The sequence below is a fragment of the Musca autumnalis genome, unplaced genomic scaffold (genome assembly GCF_047663935.1).
Source record: "Musca autumnalis isolate F117 unplaced genomic scaffold, ASM4766393v1 scaffold_4, whole genome shotgun sequence".
Lineage (NCBI taxonomy): Eukaryota > Metazoa > Arthropoda > Insecta > Diptera > Muscidae > Musca > Musca autumnalis.
In genome coordinates, this window is record NW_027411977.1 from 148,462,473 (window position 1) to 148,484,508 (window position 22,036).

General features: G+C 33.0%; 1 protein-coding gene and 1 long non-coding RNA gene across 40 annotated transcripts in view; both read left to right on the forward strand.

Annotated features, from left to right (window-relative positions):
* The window catches only part of Shab (potassium voltage-gated channel shaker cognate b), a 394,632-nt gene that overhangs the window by 282,114 nt on the left and 90,482 nt on the right, over positions 1-22,036 (forward strand). The gene's annotated exons all lie outside the window — the stretch shown is intronic.
* LOC141402414 (uncharacterized) lies at positions 13,688-20,896 on the forward strand. The gene is made up of 2 exons (XR_012412624.1): positions 13,688-14,491; positions 17,560-20,896. It is a non-coding gene; the product is annotated as an uncharacterized lncRNA (long non-coding RNA).

Sequence of the window (22,036 nt, forward strand, 5' to 3'; positions counted from 1 at the left end):
AATAACATAATTTCTCGATATCGCTAAGGCGGCTGTTGTCGATATACACAACAGAAAAAAGATCCCTGAATGTAGGCCAAGACAGAAAATCGCCATTAAAAATATCTATGTCGCAAGGTGGAAGATTTTATTGCCACCGAGTTTAGTTTACCTGAAAATTTCTATTCGTTGAATGGAAAATGTTCAAATAAAACAATTTAAAGCATAGATCCTTGATTTGGATACTTGCTTGCCTAACCGCCCTTTCCCCAAACATCCCCAAATATTAACAAATCAAAATATATATTTTACATTTTACAAATTTAACGTTTCTATTGAGGATATGTTTATCTTATTACACGGTTCTACAAATGAGTCTATCACCTTAACGCATCTGGTGTGACTATGATTTGTTTTAGGTACTTTACGATGTCCTGCGAAAACTGCTCAAATTTGACCATTTTTTCCTATATAATATGAATGAAATTAGCAAGAATAGTCTTCAAACTATAAAAAGCAAAATTTCTTAGTATTGGTGAACCCATTTTGGCACAAGCCAACTCTGACGTCTAATGCCGGTTCTTCTATCAAATTTTTAAAAATGTAGATATATGAATATTAAAATGACTTTCTGAAAAAGTCGCATATCTCTTAAACCTGCGCGAATCTGCAGTTTTTTTTTTTTTGGTTTGCCCAAAGAAAAATATCCTACCTCTCAGAAAATGTGCTGATTATTCTGCAACTCACTGAAACAAATTTAAAAACCTCCAACGATTATAAAAAGAAAAAATTTAGTAGACTTTTTAAAAATCACATTTTTGGGGAACGAATTGCAACCAAACTAAAGTAGATATTACAACTCTATAAACGCCAAATAGTTAAAAATTTGTCAAGAATTATAACAGCGACAAAAAAACTATAATCAACTAACCTACCATTTGCTTGTATCACTCTATTACTTAAGCAAAGCTAGAAGCAATTTTTTACGAAAATAAATATTGTAAAACGTAAATGCATTTATAGTTGTTTGGCAGGGTAAATCGCAAAACTGAATATGACGCATTAGTAATGGGACACTTAGCAATGGAATTCAACAAGAATCTCATTAGTTTATGTACTTTAATATTTGAGTATAGTTCCACTAAAGTTCCCATATTACGCACTGTGCGCCGTCTCCTTGTATAATTTAATAATAATAATTTAATCGACTTTTCTGAAAATCGTATTTCTGTAAACCGAGAGTTAATGTTGCATCCCAACTGCTTATACAAATATATAACGAAATTATATGTATCTAGTCTCTAAGGATTATTGTATCTATAGACTTAAGGACAAATAAAAAAGTTCGAATATGAGCTATATCGATTAACTCCTTCGAGTAACTCCCACACAAATTGCAAAATTTTTCTCAAAAGTGGACTATTTTGGTCCACTTGTGTGTTACACACAATACACCAGTATGGTATCTTCAACATTTCCAATATTTGTTATATCGGTCATTTACTCAAATAGTGGCATAACTTAAAAATGAGTTTTCTGAGTTAGCAATTTCTATTTTGTCTTCGACTTCTACTTTATATTGTGTCAAATTTTCATGCTGATATATCGAAAACTCAACGACAACTCATTTACTATATGTTTGGCATAATTGAACAATTTTTTTTTGGGGTTTATGAAGCACTAAACCACTTCAAATCATGCTTGATCTTGCACAGAAATTTAACACTGATATCTGGCTAGCTGTTTACTAAATATGGTCCAAGTAGTTATTTTAGTTTTTGTATAATAATCTTTTTAAGTTGGGAAATCAAATTTCAATCGCCAACTTAATACGCATTTTTCTCAAAACTGGGTTTTTTGAGATGTGTTAATCTCTGAGTAAATGATCGATATGTACAAAATTTTCTTACAAATCGCAGTTTAAGACCTGCTTTCGAATAGCTTTAAGTTTTTTTGCAGCAACTTGTATTAGCTACCCCTCTTAAGACAGTACAAGTTTTTGCAGGGGCATGTCCATACTTCTTAAAAAATTGGCCCGAAATCTGTAAAAAAAACCGCACTACCACCACGTGTATTGGCTAGTACGCATGTCAACTTTTGCACTGGATACTCCGTTGGTCCAAACTGTGTATATTGTGATATTTCTGCGAATCTTACATAAAGTTCGAAGATTGTGCTCATCGGTCCACTCCTTCTGGTACATCAAAAATATTCGCTAAAATGGTACGTGCGATAACTCTTAAATTGAGCAACCAATTTGGTCCATACTTTGAATCTTGCAATATATTCTCCAAACTTAGTTTAAGTTCGAAAACTGGCCATACCTCCCTCACAAAAGTTTCAATTCACACAGGCTGAGGTTACAGCTATCTGTCGGCAAAGCCGACTAATACCTTTTTACTTGTTAACACAAAACTTAAAACAGTTTTTTTGATCTATTTTTTTGAATAGTAAAAAATCGACACGACTTACCTTTTTAAATGTCAAAAACAAACTGGTAATCCAAAATTATATAAACAACATATATAACAAACAGGTGTACCAACATAATGGAAAAATGAACATACGTAACTCACGAAATTTTATAATAACGGTTATTTGATATTATATAGCAGATAATAAGGGTTTGTTATCCCTGTAGCAGAAGGTGTAGAATGTGTATGCATGAGTTTTGCTGGAGAATTTCGTATAAATTTGCATTGGACCCTATTCTCTCTCCTTTTCAATTGATTTTTTATAGGGCATACAATGTTGTATATCCATAATCCGCAGCAATTCAAAGTATCAAAAATTATTTCACCTATCTGAAAAATTTTTACACACTAATCACTTATTTATCTATTTAAAGTTATTAATTTAAATCAAGCAAAATAATATATTTACTATGTATATATAAATCTATTCATCAATGTTCCTGCTTCCAATTGAGACATCAGAAGAAATTCGGAACATGACATTATTAGCGGATGACCATCGCTGTATATGATATCTCTCCCAATTCCAATTCCAAAACAAAATAATTCTAAGTATAATTTGAGGAAATCACGCAATGTAAAACACTTCCAACAATAGTTAGTATTAGTTTAGCTTTAAAATAATTTTTATAATAGAAATACGTAGTTCTCTTTACTTTCGAATTTTGGAATAATTTAGTTTAATTTTGTTTTTGATTTGTAAGTGAAAACAATTTTCAAGTGCTGATTGTAAATTATTTATGTATAAATCCCGAAATTAAAATATATCAACAGCAGCCGTTTACAAACAGAAATATTTTTTTAGCCAAAAACCATTGGTTTCAATTTTTTTCCTAAATAGAAACCTAGATTGAGCAAATACATATTGCATGTTACTTTGTTTTTGTTTCCAAATATTTTATTTTGGCTTCGTTTGGTTGTTTGTAACCGCTGTCGTAAGGACAATATATAGTATTCAATAATATGAAATTACTTTAAACTGCGTCAATGTATTGTCCTTTAGACATTTTATATAATTTTAAGTATAATATTGAGTTTCAGCTTTTTAGCCTATTTGATTTTATCTTTCATAAACATATATATTTAATATATATAGAACATTTATTGTTACTTTTCAATAAGTACTGATTAAATAGTTGATTCTTTATATATATATTTTTCAATTAAACATTTTAGCAAATGTATCTATTTATTGTTTAACAACAACTTATTTTACAAAATAACAAAAAAATCAGCAAAAACAAAAAAAAAATACCAAAAGCCAGCCAACCCAATAGCTGTGATAAGTTTTATTTTACAAAAATGTAAAATTTCAATTTCTCTTCTTGTCTCTTTTTCCAATTTCAAACAACCAAAAAAAAACAACAATACAACATCTATTGTTCTCTCACACCAAACCAACCAACACCTTCACACATCATCGCTACCAATTTAATATCTCTCACCTAACAACGACACAACACACTATCACTTTGCCGTAACGCGTGACCAACTCGATAACTCCCTCGCATTTGCACCCATAATTTCATTACATCGTCTCGAAATGCCATATAAACCATTCACCCAACTATCTCCCGAATCGGCTTGAATTCTATACTCTGTCGACTATGAAACTACTTTCCAACCTCTATTTGCCAATTGGCTTTCACTGTAACGGTGATAGGCGAAAAGAACACCCTAATTGAGCCACCACCTATTCCATCATTTGGCACACCCCGTCGCCGAGCATTGTCAGCCCGCATACAAGAACTAAATCGCAGTCTACTGGAAGAACGAGATGGGCAATTACAAGGCAGTTATAGTGATGCTGATGACAGCGGATAAAGTTTAATATTAGCAACTAGTCTTAAGAACATCCTAGTTTTCCTAATGTTCCCAAATGTGTCTGTATGTAAAAATCCGTTTTGTGTTTTATCGTTGAGGATAGACTATGATGTGAGTTTTTTTAATACAAAAATATGTTGGTACACCATTTTAAAATTTTATTTGTTATGAACTAAAATGTAGTAAAAAAATCCGTCCCTCCATCGATGCAACACTTAGGGAAACACTATGCAACAAAATTGTAGAAATGAAATAAGCACATCGAGTGTGATAACAATTTTGTGTTGGAAATTTACAATGTTATTTGAATATCTAAAACACGTTTTATTTCCTTGAGTTAACTTTTATTATCCACCAAGAACTAGTTAGACATAAAGTGGAATAAACATTATGAAAATGTCAATTTTGAAGAAATTTTCTAAGAAGTCGTCGACTGTGTATCTAAAAAACAAAAGGACATATTAAAGTTCTAAGCGGTATGAAAAAACACATCAAACTAACTGCGTATCAGCGCCTTCAAGTTAGAACTGGCAAACAATCGATGGCACTATCTTTAATCTCAATATTTTATTTTTAATCCACAATCGACAGATTGTTTTTCCTATCGATATTATCGGCACTAAAACAATCAAACAATAACCATTGAAAAGGCGAAAGATGCAGTTTTGAGCCTTCTCATAAAGATGTCCGGCTAGTGTCTGAAGAGTTGCAGTCTTCAGAATGTCATTCTATAAACTGGGAATATTCTTCACCGTGTATTGTAAACCTAAATAGCGTTATATAGATTAACATATGTCAGCCTTTTACGACTTAATAAAGCACTGTTCAGGGAACTTCATTTCAGCAGTCCATGTGGTGGGCAGTTTGATGCAGATTTAGCAACAGTTATTTATATGAAGCTATATGGATTAAGCTATATATGAAGCTATAAAATTAACATACACATAAGATCAACGATGAGACCCGACGCCATGATTACACAGCCATAGGTTACGAATATTTACGCCTTTTGGAATTATGAAGTTGCAGAAGGATAGAGATGACATGCCGCCTCTTTTTCAATCTACGGATCTTCGACTTTCTATACCCTCAGCCTTTAGGCTAGTGAAGGTATATGCACTTTGATTCGATAAAATGTTCCTGCTTGAATCCGTTACAGACAATTTGGAGTCGATTTAGCTATGTTTGTCGGTCTGTCTGTCAGACTGGCTGGAGCTCAAGATAATTCTTGAACGTAAAATATTTTGTCCAAACTCACATTAAGTTGGAAAATGAGCCATATCGGTTCACTCCTTAGGGTTCCTCCACCACAACATTTCAAAATTTTTTCGCTGAAATGGTGCGCATGATAGATAACTCTCGAAGGGAGAAACGGATTTGGTAAAAAATTGTGCACATCTTTATATTGCTTCCAGATGAACTTCGAATATGGACCATAATGGTCCACTCCTTCGGGAACTTCTCACACAAGATTTCGACATTTTTGGCATTTTTTGTTTTTTTTTTCACTTTTTTCGGGGACAAGTCCACACTTCCTGAAATAATATCTCAAAAGCTCTAAATAAACCTGTCGAAACCAACTCAAGTTACTAATTATCATATAATGTGGATAAGTCCATGCTTCCTGATATAATGGTCCAAAAGATCTAAAAAATCCATGGTAACCAACTAAAGTGTCTGATGGGCACGACAACTATCGAAAAACATGATTGATCTCGGTCAACCACAGCGCATCGTAATATTTCTTTCACACTTAAATCATGTACGAATATGGGCTACATATATGGGTTCACTCTTTCGTGTACCTCGGAAATGTGCAGCTAGGGACATGTCTAGTCTTCGTGGCTCATATTATGACAGTATATCAGGGGTAAGCCCATACTGACTGAGATAATGACTCTCAAGCTGCAAAAACCCTATGGCTACCAAATATAGCTCTTAAAGTGAGTCCGTGTGTTTTTTTCTATTATTGCAACATCGTAATCACTCCTCCAAACATACGTCAAATTCGAAGACGGACTAAATCACAGTGTTCAAACATTTCGGCTTAAGAAAAAGTTCAGATGTGTTCGCTAATAAATTTCGTGTAGCTCTCGCAGTACCCATTACAAAAGTAATGCTTACTAATTATTTCTGAATTTCATTATGTCTTCGAACGGTTTTGACAGTATCGTCGACCTTGCATAAGTAAGGAGCCATCATGACTGTTCGGACTAAAGAAAATGCTGTAGAGAATTTTCAGTGCTACAAAATTTTCCTTAGTCCCTTTTCGATAGGACTTACCGTTTTAAAGCAAAATCTTGAAAGCCTAAAAAACCTAAAACTGTGAACTTTGAGCGTCATTTATTTAAAAATCGCTCCGGCGATTTTTTGTTTGTTTTATTTATTTGATTTTTCTCATCTATGAACATTGTAGTTTCAAACTTCCCAGGTGTAAGCACCTTTCATATAAAGTTGGGTCAAACGCACCCTGCATATCAACGAGTACAGTCCAATTTTATTATAAACTCAATGAAATACGATCACATTTTCATGGCCGAATTTGAACGGCGAACATAGCACGACATCACTTTATAGAAATGTTACACACAACCGAAATACACAGAAACTGGGTCTTCTATTTTCTGATTTCGATTTTGACTGGCTTGGGGCACGGGCTCAGGATTTCAATGTGCCAGGCGGACATGCCAACCATTAAACCCAAATTGATCTTTAATAACAACAAAAAGTTTAGTCAGTTTAGCTGTTTTTTACCCTAGTATGCTCACAATAATTAGATGTATAACAAATTTTCGAACTTATACAATGCAATAATTTGTAATTTACAACTCTACACAAATAATTTTGTTGCATAGTGCATTCGTCGAATGACACATAATTCTACAAAAAGTCTAGCCATTACTTAGTATTAGGTTTGTATAGAAATAGATCAGATCAATCAAATATAACGCAAATTGCCATTTTGACTATTCAAGCGAAAAATAACTAAACACACCCACACATATATACGTACATATGTAAAATAGGCATTTGTGTGTAAAAAATAAATTCATATATAGTTTGTCGAAAAGCAAATACCATTATTCAAACATTATACACAATAGAATGTAGTAACTGAACAGCTATCAGAGTTTATTTACAACAACAAATACACATGAAAGACAAGTTAACAAAATCTCACAACATTAGTATATTTCCATTGTACAAGAACAAATAAACAAACGTACGTACATACATACATACCTAGCTGTAATAGAATATTGAAAACTATTTAATACCACTGAAAAAATAACATTTTAAAACATTTTCAAAAACAAAATATTATTATAATAATAAAAACGCAACTGTACTCAATTGCGATTGTGATTCCTGTAACATGTAATCGAAATAAAAAACTAAAACTAAGAGCAACATTTAGAATAGTATAGCAAAACAATAAGAACAACCACAACAACCAAACACATCATTCGAACAATGAACCGAAATAATTGCATTCCAAAGCCAATTATTATATTAGAAAAATCCTACAAAAACGCTAACATTGGTATTCAACATCAATTTTAAAACAAGTTTTTGTTATGTTTAAACAAAAAAAGGCATTTAAAATAACTCATAATTATTATATTATTTGCTTTAAAATTTAAGTTATATTTTCTTATAACTAAAATTAAGTTCATACATATTTTGTTCAAAATAATATTAATTTGACTATTTTAAAGAATATAATCAGCACTTGAAAACAAAAACTAGTCACAATTTTATGATTTGACTATAATATATAATTATAATTATTATTAAATTAATTATTTTAAATTCACATAATTTGTGAATCTACATATGTAGTTTTCCATCAAATCCAAAACAAAGATCTTTTCTAACATTGCTCAATTTTTCGAAGATTATACAATCTTTTGAAGGATCAATTCTGAATTTGAAAGAATAAGCATTCCACAGGACATCGGCATTTTTAGTTTTCCAAATACTGAGAACAAAATTGTTAATGTAAAGCTGTGTGTATGCTGTGACCTGAATCGCATTAACAAATTGTAGTTTTTTTTTTTGAATTGTTTAGAGATGTGAAGGAAATGGAAGCCCCATTGTTTGCTAAGAATCTACCTCACCGGCATATGAGTGACAAATTGAGAATTTCCGCAATACATCAATCAATTCGTAAATCAAGGTTGACAATGTCTATTTTCATTATCCTAATAATTTCCATTTCAAAAAGAATTTAATTTATTTTTATTACTCGTACAAGATGTTTTTACGATCAATTTAATTGCATTGCGGAAAGGCTGATTTGTACATTATGCTGCAAGTTCTGTACCCCAGTATTTTTTTTTTTTTTTTTTTTTTGCTGTCAGTCGGTCTGTGTTAGATTTTGAAAATGGAAAACGTCAGTCAAAGTTACGAACTATTTTAAAGCTATCTTACGTACTTACATACAAAGAAACAAATCTCTGTCGACTATCTATCCATAAGCATGTACTAGGCCGTTCCGTCATTAGGCTCGGACTCACATGCTCATATTTAAAAATAATAATTATTTGGAATACAGTGCTTTCCGATATCGTCTTCCACTTGTTTACTCTATCGAAGCCTTGGCCTTACAGTTCTCGGTGTACCAGCGGTGTGGTCCGTATTTGTACGCCATTTTAGCGGGTTCATCATCGCTCATTCTAATGACATGGCCTAGCCAACGCAGTCGTTGTATCTCGATACGTTTAACTATACTGATGTCGTTGTATAGTAACGCATATTGACCAGTAGATCTTTCGAAGAATTTTTCTCTTAAACACATCAAGCACAGCCTTATCTGCTTGCACAAGTACCCACGCTTCGAAATCATACATTGGGACAGATAGTGTCAGTGATTTGTAAAGTGTTATTGTGTGTGGCATTGTATTAAACTGTTCATTTGAGCCAAAGTACCTTCTATTGACCAATATAATTATTCTTATTATTTCACAACTGATGTTGTTTGTTGTGTTTATGGCTGTGCCGATGTAGACCAAGTATTTTACTACCTCTAAATTATATAAACCAACTTTCACAGTTGGTCCAAGGTCTATGGACGCATTTCGCGTCAATACCTTCAGCTTGGTCTTGTCGCCGTTTACTGTCAGACCCACTTTAACAGATTCTCCTTCAACCTTCTCAAATGTATTAGTTTCTGCTTTTGCAGATCGACCCATGATGTCAGCATAAGCAAGTAACATGTGGCTATTGGTGTATATTGTGTCATTTCTTTTGACGTTTGAATCTCGTATAACCTTTTACAGCAGGATGTTGAAGAGATCACATGAAAGCTATCTCCTTGTCTAAAACCTCTTTTGGCAGTGAACTGTTCGGTGAGGTTTTTTGCTATTTTAACTAAGGAACGGATATCAGTTAAAGAAATTTTACAAAGCCGAATCAGCCTTGCGGGGTTACCCAATTCAGGCGTGAATTGGAATACCTTTGAACTTTAGGGGCAATCGAAGGCTACTTTATAATCGACAAAAAGGAGGTAGGTGTCATTCTCATCTCTTGGATCCTCTCCATTATTTGCAGCAGTGGTCTACGGCCTCATATATATGGCCCAATTATTTCGTTCGGCTCTAGTCGTTCGCACAATATCCCTGGAACTTTGTTATAAGCAATAGGGGGAAGACTTATGATCCTATAGTTAAAACATACAGTCTTATCTCATTTCTCGTGGACGGGTCACAGTATGCTCAGGTACCAATTGTCGGGTACGCGTTCTTCCTGCCAGATGGTGCTAACTAGCTGCTGCATACACCTTAACTGTGTGTCGCCTCCGTTCGTGAACTTGGCTAGTAAGCCACCGCGTCCTGCTGCCTTATTATTCTTCAGCCGGTATATTGCTGTCTTTACCTTGTCCAGGCGGTATACATTCAATACCATCTTCTCAAATTGGATCTGTGGTATCTTTGTTGCCTTCCCTACCATTGGATACTAACAGTTTGGAAAATTTTACTTTCTCATAACCTGAGTACACTATCTGTTACAGTATTTCCCTACTCGCCCCTACAAGAGGATGTGCCTGTACTAAAATCATCAATTTGATGTTTCACTCTTTGGTAGAATTTTCTGACTTCATTCTGGCTCCTGTACATCTGGATTTGTTCACACCCCCGCTTTTCCAATTATCTTTTTCCTGTGGACAAGACGTTTCTTCTCTCTCCTTTTCTCGCCTGGGCCCCTTGAAATGAAAAATGTTCATAAATTTTTTGAACATTTTGCTTCCAAAAAGTCATATTGGGTCTTTTTAAATTTTTTTGTTCTTTCAAATTACGATGCATTTTGGGGGCGTGGGTTACTAGCCCAATGGTTGGACGTTTTTAACGTTCTTATGGGTGAACTTGTTACCTCACTACCTTTAACGGATGTTAAAGGCAGTTCCTCAAGTGACCCAGGTGGAGGTCAGTGCCCGCTTGAGATGAAAGAGGGACCAAGATAAGTCCTGGACCGTTGCTTGGTATCCTTCATCCCCTATGTCAACTTCTAAAATGACATTACCACCGTAATAATACTTTTAACCAAGGCGAATTTAGATACAAAAGTTGAATTCAGGCCTTCATTTGCAGTCAAAACTTATTTTTTAATAAAAATAATAAAATAACAAATATTTTACATGTATTAATAATATGTGTGACCTACATACATCTTTATTTAAGCTCCGCGAAGAACATTTTATTGTTTCCATCTTTCTTTGGTGGTTTCTTCGCACAAAAGCTTTTGACAGCAAATGAAGACTAGGGCTTGGATTCGGTTATCCAGAAACTTATTAATGAACCTTGCAGTTCGTAGCTTTAACTATTACCAAATATTTTCGGCAATTAAACGAATAAATGTTTTTCGTTTAGTGTAAAGTTGCACTTTTCCGCCATATTAGATTTTAAACCTTGTCTTCCATCCATCGGATCAAGATACATCTATTCCAAAATAATTCCCGTTTCTTTTATTAAATTATTGTGAAAACATGTCTAGCTTCTTTGTGTAACCAGTACAGAGCAAATTCAGCTGTTTTTATTTTTACCTTTGTCCCTTTCCATCGAGCTTCGTGTAAGTCTATAATGTCAGCTTTATAATTGTGTTGTCTATTGTAATCACTGTGAACGGCAAACGAATCGTGGTCTATATTAGCTTCAACTTTTTGCCTTCTTTTTTGAGAGTTGACAAACTTCTTTCCAGGTTTAACAGGTTTTGATGCGTTGAAAAATTAAATTAATTTTATTATCTGATAGAATATTTTTGCTAAAACTGTATAATGGTGATGATTCTGTCAAACTAATTACTTCATCTTAGATATGGAAACTGCACAAGTGATTTGTGAAATATAAAATTACATATATTGGAAAACTCATAAAGTTGATTTATTTAATTAAACATATTCGTCTTACGAATTATTTTTACACTTCTATTGAAAACTCCCAAAATACATTAGAACTCTACATAGTAATGCCTTAAACTGAATACCAACACTATTTGCCCGTATATTTTGTATTAGGAAATTGCTTTCTATGTTATTGAAATAATTAAACAACGCTAAATTATTTTTAGCGAATATATATGTTTTGTAGATAAATAAGCGTTAACTTTATACATACTTACACAAAAATATGTTTTGTTGTATCAGATATGAGCTTTTTTATATTGTTTTTAAGGAAATCATTTGAAATGCTTAGAAAAAAAGAATAAACAATTAAATTTAGATAGAAATTTATGACCAAAGTGATAAGAAATAAAAAATAATTGAATTCATTTCGTTTCATTGAAATTGCTAGTTAAAAATAAGTACTTTTGTTTACAATTTGTTGACACCATTTTCCATTCTGGTTTCTCTTTCCTCGGGCAGAAATTTTTGGGAGGTATTTTTCAAGTCCACAAGCATTCTATCGATTACATACGTATTACATATGTATATCCCAATCTCAACAGTTCAATAAAATTTATACTTTGCACTGAGGCTCATTTTATTTAAATGTCAATCTTGTGACATCTGAAAGGTATATCAAAGAAAAAGAAACACAATTTCATTAGTTTATTGGTTTACATTACTTGTGGTTTCGAAATATACCCGCCAATAAGTATTATAAAGGGTAATTATTACAGTTTTAATTTAAAGTCAAATGTTGGTATAGTTATTTAAGCGGGAAAGAATTTGAATGAAAAGTTTAAGTAAGAGTTGCTAAGACTTGCTGTATAGGTAGGGGTTAGCGACTAAAGTTTTCGTTAAATATCGAAATTATAAGCCAATAAAAACTTCCACTTATCGACAATTGTCGGCAATTCTGTCGTTAACATGTTACAGAAGTACATTACAGGGCCATAGCATGTCTACAAAATTCAGATTTTGAAAAGTGATCCGTAGGCTTTACCGAAAGTGTTTGTGTTTAAAATGTTTTTTTTTTTTCATTTTTATACCCATCACCAAACAGTGATAAGGGGTATTATGTCTTTGTACATTTGTATATAACATGCATAAGGAAACTAGATAGAGTCTTTGATGTTCTATAGGGCATCATATTCCGCGATGGTTTATGGATTAAAAAATTTTTACGTTGAGTAGTTCTAGTAAATTGAAAAAAGATTTAAATGCTCAGGTGTGTGCAGATATGAGAGTATATATGGCCTGAAAGAGTACAATCTCAGCTACATACTTTTACACCCTACTTGAACTTGATCAGAGCAAGCCAATTTCACACCTTCAGATATTCTGACTTAAGGGGTAATGGCCACTTATTGAGCACGAAAAACCATTTTTGAACGATTTTTTACAAGAAATCTACCAAACATTTTTATAAGATTTTGTTTTCATCTGAAAGGTCACACCTTGAGCTACATTTGTTTTTTTTTTTTTTTGAGAAACTATTACACTGTGTTCTGACAAATGGCCACCTACGAAACACTGTTTTTACTAAAGCAGTTTGCTGTGCCCACTCTATCTCGAAAACGAATAAACCGATCTGCATATGCTTTAGTGGAATCATTAAGAACCTAATAATCTTGTCTTTAAGCGAAACCGAACTAAAAATATCTTTTTTTTTTAGAAAATGGTGAACTGTCAAATCAATATTTAGATTTTAACTAAGAAAATTTAAAGTATTTTCATATAACTACTCCTGTTGCATTGTTTTGAAATGGTAGCACAGTCCAAATCTGCATCTATTGACCAGTATTTTTGATATTTTCATTTCACATTTCATGCTGTTTGTATGTTGGTGGCAACTAGAAGGTGGCTCAAACTACCCCCAGTGTGAAATTTCCAACTTCCAGTGTCTGTCCGAGTTTTTTCGATTTTTCATTTCATATTTTGCGCATCTCGAAAACCTTCCCCACTAGTATGTTAAAAATATGATACAATCGATTGACTCCTATATACACTATTAACGATAATCGTGCTAAAATTTTGTGTCGATATAGCAATGTCCGTCTGCCTGTCTGTCTGCCTGGAGCGAACGGATCAACGGAATGGATTCAAAATTTGGCCTTCGTAATACGTTAGGCAAACTTAGTTTTAGTTCGAAGATGAGCCATATTGGTCCACTCCTTCAGGTACCTCCCCCACAAAAGTTAAAACATGTTGGAAAAATTGCGCACACGATAACTCTTGAAGGGAGTAACCGAATTGTTCCATGCACATCGTGAAATTTTTACCAGACATAGATGAGGTTTCAATATGGACGGACTTTATCGGTCCACTCCAGGTTTATCACCCACACAAAGTTTCGTTCAGTTTAATACCTGTTCTCGATTTTCTTTGATTTTTGTTGCATTCCATACTTCCTGAGAAAATAGCCAGAAAGTTGTAAACAATCCCTATGGTACTATGTGTAGTGGTTAGAGTCAGGGCTCCGAATACTCACTCGAAATCGCTCGAACTCCACTCGCGAGTGTAACTCTTCTCGAAGCAAGTTGAGAGGGTCAACTTGCCCCCTCTCCACCACCAAACAAAAACTTACCCCACCCCAAATAAACTTGCCCCTCCCCGACCAATATAAATGCACCCAACAAAAATTACCACCTCCCCCAAATCTCCACTCGCGAGTAAATCGGACCTCTGGTTTGAGCGCACGATAAATGTCGAACTCGGCTTTTGAACTTTAATCCAAGGACATACAGGTATGTGATGAAAACCGAATCGACTCGATTTGCAGAATCGAAATAGCATATAGTCGGGGTGCCTTTATTGATATATCAAGCTTTTTGTAGAAAATTAACTTATGTTGAAACTGAGGTATGGGGCATTGTAACTCGCGATCAGTTTTACTATACCATAACTTTTGACCGCATTTCGGTAAAATAAACTGTTTTAGCCCGATTCACCGAGGGGTTTCTTAAAATAATAATTTGAGCGGAAGCTGTGGTCGTACTAATGTAAAAAAATCGGAAAAAATCGTTGAAAAAAAACGAGTTTTATTATGTTATTTTAAAATTAGTGGTTTTACAACACAATGTAGAGCTTAATGCTCAAAGGAGAAGTTAAAGAGTACACTTCAGAGTTGATGTTTCTAATGTATGATTTTTTAATATATCCACTGTATCTACCTCAAATGGATGCTGACATTTTGAAACGAGAAAAATTGGGTTTTTTGAATTTTTGCTCTAATCGGGACGCGCAGCTGGATTTCCCTAAAAGCTTATTATTTGATTGTTGTACTCGCGATTTCGCATTTTTTATTGTATAACATGAGGGTGTAGCCCTCACAGGATCACAGTAATCTGCGCCCAAACACGAAATTTTTGTGCGTAAATTTTTCTCAAAAACCTATTTTTTTGGTTTAAAATTTACAAACGTCAATCGATTTTCGTGGAAACCCGCGTAAATTTAGTTTTTTTGCGTTCTGAATCTAACAAGCCACGACGCGTAAAAATCCACCCACTAGATCGGCGGATATGATACCCCTCAAATTTCGAAAATTTGCAAAAAATTATTTTGAAAATATCGCATAATAAAACGCGTTTTGGATGTGTCAGTTCTACTCAAATAAATAGATCGATACGCGTGTTTAAACTGCGCGAAAACAGATATTTAAAAGCTCTCGTAAATCCAGAGATATAATAGATTTTTTCTAAAAATTGAGTGCGATGCTACATCCACGGTTCTTGATGGATCGGATTGAAACGGCATAGAATGATGTATTTTTTAATGGTGATTATTGAAATCGGATGCGCATAAAATGTAAATGAACTTCGCGGAAATTATGACCATTTTACTGTGTTTTGCACCCTAATATACAGCAGATGCTACATCGTGGTCGCTAAATAGAATTTGACAAACTGTACATCAAATAAAAGGGATTGATTCGCTGTGTTGGAAAATCGGATGCGCATCATGTCATTTTCATAATTGCGCTGTTTATATGCATCTCAAATGTTGTAATATTCAATATAACATTATTTTAACGTTATGCCACCATTGGAATTCCTTGTGATTTGATATAAGGTTCTAATAATATTATCCAATAGGAAAACTATAAGCGAAAAATTTGTTACAACGGAATATCATCATTATTGCGTGAAATTTTGACGAAAATGCCGAAGAACTCAAACATTTTTTCTCCAACTTTTCCTATAAAACCATAAAAAAATAAAATTAGAATAATATGATTTTAATTTTTTCGTAATATTTTCTTCGTATTTTTGCAAATAACATGAATACTATAGCTCCAACCTTCACAACTTAGGTTTCATTTTATTCCTCAAAATGTCTGGATGCTGTTATAATTTTTTTTATATATTTTTCGTAAGTATGAGTGCTATTGTTTCAAAAATATGTTTGTAAATACGTGAAATTATTTAACAAATTTGATTTTTCGCGAATCCATTGAGACTTTGCGATTATTTTTTTGCATCATCGCAAAGGTTACGAATTCAGTTCACGATAATAGGATATAACAGCTAACAATATTAAGCCGCGATTTTTTTAGAATTTCTCTAATTATCATAATTAAAACAGTCACATCTTTTGCGCGCAACGATCGAAGTTAGTAACGAAAACAGATTTGGAATGCTGATTTTTTTCTTAATCTATGTACCAAAAATCATTGATGTAGTATCAAAATTTTTTTTTGATTTTTTTGAAATGAAAAAGACAATTTTAGACATTTTTCCTGATATATGTACATATCGTCTGCTCCGTCGGAAAAGGTCGTAAGTTCACTTTTTTTGGAAATCGCGTTTTTGTTACACGATGATAGTACAAGTCAAAACACGTCGTATGATACAAAGAAAATGGTAGTATATCGCGTTTTTCTATATGTTTTGCCCTTGTCGGAAAAGGTCGTAAGTCCTCAAAACGTACAAATTTGAGTACGAAAATGTCGTAAGTCCACAGGAATATTTACATTTTAAAAGAATACTATAGCTAATGTAGTTCAGATATAATGTTTAACGTCATCTATGGTTGGGGTACAATGCAATGAAATAGCGTACACCTTTGGATGATAATCGAATGATATTTGGCGGGGCAAGTGGACCAAATTTTGAACAAAAATGTAATAATTTCTATATTGCAACGAAAATTTACATTTGAAATCTTTTTTCCTCTATAAGCGAACTGATTATAAAAGATGGACTTCAGGCTTTTCATTGATACCAATTAGGATGCTGTATGTGTACAAATGCCTAACATATTGAAAAATTTGTAAAAAAATCATAATTTTTACAAAGTCGTAAAAGCACAAAAGTACAAAGTCGGGTAAAAATTGTGGGTTTGGTCTATTTCACACCTTTCGATCATAACCAACATCTAATGGGGTCACTTCTGGTCGGAACCCAACCTCTCCACAAAATTTCGTGACGATCGGTCCAAAATTGAGGCCTGGAGTTTTATTACAATTGTTAATGGATGGACGGACACACATAGCTAGATCGCTTTATCTCGCCAAGATATGAAAAAATGGCACGACGAATATTTCGCCATGTTACACGAATACTGGACAAAAAAAAACTTATAATACCCTTTCCACATTGTTTTATAAAGTATAAATATTTTTTTTAAAAAACGTCAGTAAATTGTAGGAAAATGTCGTAAGTCCCTACAAAAAATACCAAACTGTACAAGGAAAAGGTCGTAAGTCCAAAGACTTCCAATTATCTCCCAAACGCGACGGAATTTTATCAAACAAAGTACAGGTATTGAAGCGGAATAAATAAACGAAGAATACTGCCTTTACCACCACAATAAAATCTTTAATACAGAAAGCTCTGGAATGTTTTTCTTCCTCCTGAAAAAATTACTCAGAGGGACTTACGACCTTTTCCGACGGAGCAGACGATATAATAATACCTCGCAAATGCCCTTTAAAAAAATAAATAAAATCCAATCACAATTTCAATAAAATATTCACCAACAGAAATATACGATTTCGATTTATGAAAAATCGAGTCGAATCGGTTTCCATCACATGCCTGATACTTTTCGTCCAAAACCGGCTACAAAATCTTAAAACCTCCTAAATATGGTAACATGGGGCGGCTTCGCCACGTTTTTGTTCAAAATGTTCTCATAACGACACCGTTAAAGTTTTTTCAAATATTATTTTTGGTACAAATATTAGCGTATCTTGACTATAGGTTTTGATATATAAATGGCTATAATTTTGTTTTTTAAATATAATTTTTGAGAATTTACAAAATGCATAAAAGGTGGCGAAGCCTCCCCACCCCGCCCCATCGATATTAAACATTCTCCAACGGACTCTAAAACTGTAATTTACCATACTTCTTCCTTAAATATCAATATTATGCAAAAAAGGAACATGTTTTCTATTGAATAATCAAAAATGATTTTAAAATTCACAAAAATAACCTTTTCTAGCGGTTAATTGAAGTAGGTTCCTTGAATTTAGGTACAAAAATCATAATATAACTAAAACAAGATACGTTTTGGATAACATTTGATTTTAACTTCACATTATAGTATGGCATTTATATGGTATAAAGAATTTAAGTTAAACATGACAAATTTCTAACATTATCATGGCGTAGGGGCCCCACCCTTACATATTTCATAATATTAATATATTGACATTTGCAATTGCTTTTTTCATGCGAATTATTGGAATTTATATTCTTCAGTAGTTGTCTATTAACGGTATAAAATGTGTTTTTGACATCACAACAGGTAAAGAAGATATCACAAAAAATACCTACTATAATTATTTTTCCCAATACACTGAAAACACAAAACCGCGTGCGTCCGCTATCATACCTATGACACAACTGCCAACTTTTGGGATATGATAGATCTTCATTAAACTCACAATTTTGCCTGTAACGGATTTTTTTCTAGCACTTGTATTTGCGAGAAAATCGCCGCTGGCGAAGCCGCCCCAGTAGCGAAGGCGCCCCATGTTACCATACATAATTATTGGGGGAAATTATTTTGATTGTGTATTGGATGCCCATAAATGAAAGTTTCAATTTACACAGGCGGAGGGTATGTCACTGTCGGCAAAGTTTGACTGATACTTTTTTACTTGTTTTTGTTGTTAACTTGCCGACAAATTTCGTTAGTTACCGAAATTAAAAAGTATTTTCATTTTTTTTAATTTTACCAATTTTTGTCGGCTATCAAAAATGAAATGTTTAGGTTACAATACGTTCCTCTTGTCAAATGCTGTTAATAATAATAATAATAATAATAATAATAATAATAGATACGTGTAACCGAAGTACTAATCACTATTACTGGTAATTGTTCAGTCGACTTACATCTGTCATGATCTTATTCTGACTACCATCGTGGCAAAAAAAGGTACGAGTACGTGTCTCGGCCAAATTCATCAATATGATGTTTCACCCTATGGCAATATTTCTACATTTGGGTGGTGAGCCCTGATCTACGGCAACCGATGCACAGTGGAAAAAAGTACCGATTTAGCGCGCCCAAAATAAAAGTCAACGTTTATTGTATGATTGTCCATAAATTTGATATGATCAGCTCTAGATTGACAATTTTACTTCATTTAGTAATATATTTGGCAAATTTGCATTTTTACCAAAGAACGGTACCTATCGATTTTCGGTATTATAAAGATTTCTACCACATTATCCAACCGAAATAGCTAGGATTTGGTATCTAGACTCCGTTGGGGTTATATATACATTCCTATAAAAAATTTCGGTATATGGCCACGTTTTCATATAGTCCCCATAGAACGATATCACCAATTTCGGTAATTTTGAAGGTTTTAGCCACATTAACCATCCGAAATAGCTGAAAGTTGGCATTTTGTCTTCGTTGGCATTTTGTCTTCACTGGCGCACGTTTTGATATGGCCTCCTTAGAAAGGTACCGCCCGAATTTTAGAATTTTTAGATAAAAAATAATAATAAAAACAGTTATAAAATATTTTGTTGCAGCTAAAATTTTACAAACTTGTTAAGAACTATGTGTACTAAAAATAAAATAAAAAATCTTCGCGCCATCCCGCGACACTCCCTAGTTATGGCTTTAATAAAGTACACTAGTTGAAAAAAATCGAATGTCACATGTTTTGAGTGTAAAATCCGAGTTACAATAAATAAAATCTTATATTCAATATTTTTTAATTCACTTGTCTTCTCGAAATGTTAAACACAATTAAGCTTTAAAATTACTTTGTAGGAAGACTGCAAGAGGCGATCGCAAATTTACTTCTAAAACATATTATGAAAACCAGTTCATAAATTGTCAACAAAAAATGAACCGTTACTCCGCTCTGACTGATGGAAAACAAATTATTTTAAATGCCGTTACATTCTATGGACACCTTGGATCAATACTGCACTAATAATTTTTAAATTGGGGTATGTGAGTTTTTTCACTTTTGGCGCGCTAGATCGGTATTTTTTCCACTGTGCGATGGTACCAACCAACATCCGTGCTCTTTCGTTTAGTTATTTATTCGCAATACGACAACTAATTTTTTTAAACAATTGTCATGTATGCTGATTTGTAAGTTAAAAATTTCATAAAAGGTCACCCTTTAATTTTGCTAACATTACGAAAAGTGCGGCACTAAGCTGTTCTTGCTCCTCTATCATTCTAAATTGAACGATCGGACGCATTTAATAATGACCCTTAATAAATATTCTTTGCAGTCGTAATTTTTATGAAATATCATATTTTTAGTTTATAGAAAGGTACGGAAAATGGTGTTACAAATTTATTGTGATAGTTTTTCTCCCATTAAAATATAGTTTTTCTTAACATCAGCTAAATACTTTAAGGAACAGAGCAATCATATTTGTTCCTAAAGCTTTTTTGAAGTATTTAAAAGAATCAACAAAAAAACAACAAAATTGTAGCGAATGCATTTATAATTGACGATTAAAATCATGATAATGATGCCGATGATGTTGATATTAAAATGCCTTATTTAGCAAATCTTGATTTTTTTGAGTATATAATATTAGGTTTACTAAAAACAAAAAACAAGAATTGACATTTTACGTTTTTGAAATGTCATTCTATATACATACAAACATAGGAAGTCATACAAAAATTATAGCCATAAACTTTTATTGTAAATGTTATTTGATGTATTATGATTATGCATTGTTATTGTTAATTATTTTTAGCAAATGTTAAAGAATACCGCAATAAAGAAAAAAAAAACAACAACAAAACATTAAAATAAAATAACGATGTTCTGCCTCACATAAACAATAGAAACATGAGAACATAGAATTTAAATAATACATGTCAATCACATAGTCCACAACACTGTAAGAACAATTAAATACAACAACAAACACATCTGCAGTTTATTTTAATTTTGTTTAATTGAGGAACTAATAAAGAATTCCATACATAAATGGATGTATATTACTGAAAAACAGATCAACATTTATAGGTAAATGTATGTCAGAATTTTCACATCAAATCAGATGGGACAAATATAAAAGTATAATTCGATAGTTTTTTTTTTTTTTTTAAAATTCATAATCGAAATTTTTGTAATAATTTCTTTTTTTATATACATATACTTTAGGCCGGGGCGATTTGAAAACCTTAATGGGCCCTTCGCGTTTCTGATTCCTGGGGTTGAACTGAGCAAAAAAGTCTACTGGACCATATGTCTACGATGAAAATCGAGCCTCCCGATTTTTACTTTAAGTTTTTTATTGACGTTTTTTGGATATTTTGGCATATAACAGCCAAACCATTGGGATTTTCGATCCAACACAAAGACAAACATTGTAGCCAAGACAGTAATTGAAAACTCTCTTATACATCGCAAAAGCATTGGAACGCTCCTTCAGGAAGTTTTGGCCTTAAGAATGTGCAAACTTTTCGGAAAATGTCGATAAATGACATTGTGCTACAAAATTTGACCCGAAAAATATTCAAGTGTTCTGATGCAAAATTATATCGTGTTGGGATCCATGGACAACGACAATGCCTTTATTTCGTTTGGGTCACTTCGTTTTATTTTTTTATAACGGTAAAAGTAGTGAAAATCTGGGTTTCTTACATTTTCAAATTTAAACGGGCATATCTTATTTTTTCCACAACGGATTTCTTTTGATCCTTCTTCCTTTTAAAGGGGTGGATAATGTCCTTTGAATAAGCTATTATTGTTTTAAATCGGTTAACAAATGGCTTAGTTATAGTGGTTTATGTCTGAAAACCCCCACAAAAAACTTAAAAAGGAATTTCTCATAATTTTCAAAATAAATATTGAACAAAACAAAAAAACATTACATATTTGAAAATTATGAGAAATTCCTTTCTAAGTGTTTTGTGGGGGTTTTCAGACATA